This window comes from Solanum stenotomum, chromosome 5 (genome assembly GCF_019186545.1).
Source record: "Solanum stenotomum isolate F172 chromosome 5, ASM1918654v1, whole genome shotgun sequence".
Classification (NCBI taxonomy): Eukaryota; Viridiplantae; Streptophyta; class Magnoliopsida; order Solanales; family Solanaceae; genus Solanum; species Solanum stenotomum.
The window spans coordinates 38,594,011-38,599,623 of record NC_064286.1 but is presented as its reverse complement, the minus strand read 5'-3'; positions in this window follow the sequence as shown (position 1 = coordinate 38,599,623).

Sequence of the window (5,613 nt, the reverse complement as noted above, 5' to 3'; positions counted from 1 at the left end):
AAGCATATTCACGCTTGACCTTAAATTCTCAGAATCGCTCCTTGGGACTCGACCCCAACCCATTCGGTTGGGTTATATTACTATTGTACGATCGTAGACACTTGAATTGGAAGTTGTGTCTTGATTACGCAAACAACAATAGGACCTTAGTTTAGTTAAGGTGTGTCTCTGAGATTTCGGTCATAGTCTAGGGGGGTACTTGTGTCTTCTCCCTATTTACTTATATAAATTAACTTTTCTAATGTCAATTAGAGGACAAATGTGCAACACATGGTTCTAGGACTAGTATATATATATATATATATTGTATATGCAGTTCCATTTTTGTCTTGATATTATTGATATGTTACTCGAACTCTTCAAATATATTGACGGATCATGTGTGTCAGATTCTCAAAATAGTGTAATTTTTGGTCATGTAGAGCAGTGGTGTTTACTGTGAGCTTGTCTTTGGTTAGTTGACATATGTATTAGGACTTGTCGTGATTAGGTTGTTGGGCTAGCACCTCCAGGTATGTTCCTTTGTATTGGTCTCTTACTCAGTTTATTCTATTCATTTAGCTTTGTTTACCTGTATTAGTATAATATCTCTTAGTTGGGTACTTGTGTTGTACTTTCCTTACTTATTTGTTATTTATACTTGCATTGTCTTTAGAGCTTAGTCGTCCTATGTCTACTGAGTATCGCTTATTGGTACTCATATTGTCACGACCCAGGGGTACCCCTTAGATGTAACAAGGCGTATAAGACCCCGAGAGGCATCATACAAGCCACTTAGCATATCATAACATAAAGTAATAGAAATGATGTGATATTTTAAAACATTTTCAATAACATCAAAGTCTTTTATAAAACGAGCAGAAGTCTATTACAATTTATCTCAAATCATCCAATACATGAAAATCTTTGGGACGAAGCCCTTACAATAGTCTAAACATAAAACGAAAGACATAAGAGCATGGTGGCTAACTCCTCAAATACTATGAGGACTCACCAAAGCTTCAATCCCTACTTCTACTAAGATCATAGCCACGGGGATGGAAGTCAATATCGCCGGACCCTACATTTGGTAAGAATGTAGGCAAGAGTATGCGTTAGTACAAAATGTACTAAATATGATAGCTAGCAATAATCAACAACATGAGCATGGCATAAGCATTAGTCAATATAAGACATAATCCATAAGCATAAGAGATAGTAACATAAGTAATAAGCATAGTCAATACATTTAAGTCATCATACATAAAGAAATACTTCATAAGTAACCTCAAAGAATACTTAGCCAAAACATGGGTGATCCCGCCATAATATCTCACTCATCAAAGTAGACCACCTTGGGCCATCTTTCAAGTTCATCACCTTTTGTTCTCATCTTTAGCTTATCTCTCCTAGACAAGGGGAATCACCTCTAGTCATACATGTCATGGAAGGCCTTTCAAGCTACAATCCAAATAATTCATTCTTTTACTAACATAGTTCACATTATTCTTGCTTTACTTTTCAAGACAAAGGAGATTCACCTTGATGCTCATTATGAAAGCTAATGGGTATTCACATCTTGCCTTATTAAAGAATAATAGTTATTCGTCTCCATATTAGTTTTAAGGAATCATAGGTATTTGCCTCCATGTCCTAATATGGTATGATGTAGGTATTCACCTCCACATTATTTTATAAGGATCATAGGTAATTGCCTTCATGTCCTAATATGGTATGATGTAGGTATTCACCTCCACATCATTTTATAAGGATCATAGGTATTCGCCTCCATGTCCTAATATGGTATGATGTAGGTATTCGCCTCCACATCATTTTATAAGGATCATATGTATTCGCCTCCATGTCCACCATGTTATGATATATGTATTTGCCTCCATATCACTTTAAAGACTGATGGGTATTCACCTATTGTCTTACTTTAGAAGTTATATATTAAGGGTAGTAACCTCACACTTCTCATCTCATGACATGGGTAATCACCTCATGTTTATTTATTTAGGAATATGGGAAATCACCTTACATCCCTCTCATATGAAGGTCTTGGGAATCACCTCAAGCCTCCTTTCATCTTATAGTCCTTTGACTTAGATTCATTTTAGGTGAGCAAACCTTTCAATCTAGAATCATTTTATGTGAAAAAACCTTTCACATCATGTTTATTATGTGTTTATGAGAATATCCTTTCAACAACACAACAACAACAACATGAATACTTTACTCTCAAAGCATCATTAATACAATTGCATAGATTTCATAGAAAATGCATCATCTCACACTTTACCTCCTTGATGTAGAATTCAAGCATTAGACATGGATTTCATTATAATTCATGTGATTCTATCCCTTCATACATTCAAACATTCATAAGGTAGATTATGTGGGTAAAGTCCTTCCACAACAATTCTATCCAATAATCTATCATTAACACATATAAGCTTCACTGTCAAGGCCTTAACATTCATAACTCATCATATTAGCTTTCTTTCAAAGCCCTAGAAATCAACATTATTAACTACAAGCCTCACTCTCAAAGCAATGCTTCCTTTAATCATCACATATGCCTAGATCTCAAGATATTCTAATTAATCACATGCTTCATTCTTAAGAAATTCTAATCATATATCATCATATAGGTTTAATCTCAAGCATTACTAATCATAATTCATTATGTATACTTTAATCTTCAATCAATTCATGTCTATATGTTTTACTCTTAAGCAATCTATAATACATATCATCAATCCTAGAAGATTATCTCTAAATCCTCAATTTCCCCTTTCAAGGCACAAACCCACTTACTTCAATTTTCATATTTCAAGACATGGGTTAGGCATGGATTATGCAAATTCATCCTAAAAACATGAATTACTACCAATTCAATCATAAACAATCATTATTTACTCAATTGGATCAACATTCATCAATACCCACAATATTGGAAGAAACCCTAACTCAAAGTGGAGATTTCAACTTCACAATAGGGAAAACTAGGGGACTCCATGGATGGAAGGAATCCATGGATGAAAATCTATCATACCTTAATTACAAAGCCCACAAATGCTTGAGGATTGGAGACTTGACCTTGATCCTAGCTCCAAACTCTATCTTCTTCTTCAAGTTCTAGAGAGAGAAATATTTGAGAGGAAGACTTTGAGATTTCTTTTGGGTTTTGGTAATAATGACTTTAATGGGTGAGTTAAAGGGTTAAAATTACTTATAGAAGGGTTCTAGTCTTAGGCAAAACGACCTAGCTTTAATCTAATTAAACCTGGAAAGACCCTAACTTAAAAACTGAAGATTCTCATGCTGGAGCTCGCCAAAGGAAACTCGACGACTCGCCAAGTGAGCCTTTAGCTCGCCGAAATTTACAGTGAGTTGACTTGGGGGCTAAGTCAACTTAGGCGACGGGGGAGTCGACTTCGATGACCCACCGGACTGAATGGAGAGCCCGACTTGGCTCGCCTAAAGTTACAAAATGCAGGACCTCAGGGATCAAGCCAAAAAGCGAGGAGGTTCCACTTGGCAGATCGCCTAGTCGACTAAGAAGTAAATATTTTCCCTTCTCTAAATCTGAGGTGTTACACATACGACACTCCTGCATCCTACAGATCATAGTACGAGTTCTCGCCATTTATTTGGATCTCATGCAGAATAAATTTTAGGATTCGAAGATTGGGGTGAGCTTCTGACGTTCGAAGTTGCCAATCTCCCTCTAATTTGGCTTGGACTAGTCTTTATGTTGTATTCGTAGACTGTTGGTATATATTTTGTATTTGTAAAAGTCTTGTACTCTTGTTCTGATTAAAGGCTCGACTAACGACTGATGTCAGGTCTTGGGGTTTGTTTTGTTCTATATATATTTGCTTACTTCTCCTTCTTCTCTATGTTGTTATTATGCGCTTCCCTTATGTTACCTTCTGTGTGATAACCCGTTACTCTTGATTGTGGGCTTTAAGGTTTAACTTACTTACTAGTGGGATGTACTAGGTACCATCGTGACCAAAGAAATCGGGTCATGACAAAAAATATATATTCATATCATGAGTAATCTTCTGTGAAAATCCTGAATACTCAAAGTTACCTCTTGTCTGAATATTCATTTATCCCACAAATCAAAATAGATTAATTTTAATTTATCACTACCTCTATTTTATTTTTAAGAGGAAAGGTCTCTTAGTCATTTTTTCTTCTAAACAAGACCCACATGTTGATAGTAACTTCACTTTTAATGAATTGTTATGTCCATTCTTTAACCAACCTCTAAGATCTAACCATAATAAACGATTTAGACGCTAGTGTACAAATAAGTTTCATTCAATTTAAAATATATTTTCTCATATGAATAAATTAATATTGTTCAAATATAAGAAATAATATTAATAAAAAGTTCATGTATCAAAATACCATTACATTGATTTAGTATAAAGATTCAAGTAGAGACAAATTTTAATCCTAGCATATTGTATAAGACTATCGTCGAAAAGAAAAAAGAAAGACAACTTTTCTCCAACTGTTGTTGTATTATTTATGTGACTCTTTTTCCCTTTTATCTCGTAATAGTTATACCCTTCATAATTACTCCCCATCCACTTTTATTTGTCACTTATTTTAAAAGAATTTTTCATTTTTACTTGTCACTTTTGACATATCAAAAAAAGATAAATTATTTTTTTCATATTTTAACTTTAGCATTAATTAAATATTATTCTTCAAATCATTTTTAAAGATCTAATATTAAATATCAATTGATAGAAATAGTGTGATAAAATACTTATATCAATAATTATTTTTTAAAGAATGTGTGACAAGTCAAACAGTAATAATTATGAAGAGATTTTTTCTCTACAATTTCTATGTTTTTTTATTAGGTTTTTAATTATGTAGGTCAATTAGTGACATCATATAATAATATTATCTCTTTTAGTATAGTTTTATGTGTGGTCTAATTTATCGTCATATGATTTGCAATTATAAGATTCTGCATGACGTTCTAATTACTTTCGAACCCAACAAACTCAATACCAGAGCAAACCTTTGATCCAATAAGAAAAATGAAATTCTCTTAAATTTTGGATCTGCTCAAGTCTAAGGGTGTGTTTGGTATGAAGGAAAACATTTTTCGAAAAATATTTTTCAATTTTCTCATGTTTGATTGGGTTAAATGTTTTGGAAAATGTTTTTCAAATCAACTCATTTTCCTCAAATTTAAGGAAAATGATTTTCTTTCAAAACTTAAGAAAAACATTTTCCAAAACTCTCTTTCAACTTCAAATTACAATTATTTTTTTGTTGAAAAAATCAATTTATTTTGTCTCTACCCTCAAATCAGCCTCCCAACCACCCCCCAAAAAAATAAAAAAATTTAAAACTTGTTTTTAAATTCAATTTTTTTACCCCACCCTCACCCCTACCCCCAACTCCTACCACCACCCCCCTACCAAAAAAATACTAAAAGTTGTTTTTAAATGATATTTCTAATTTTAATTTTTATTATTTTACCCCCACCCCCTACCCTCGCCCCCCATCAGCCCCCCACCCCCTTCAAAAAGAAAAAAAATTTAAGTTTGATTTTAAAAAATATTTTCAACTTCAAATTTTTTATTTTTTCATCCT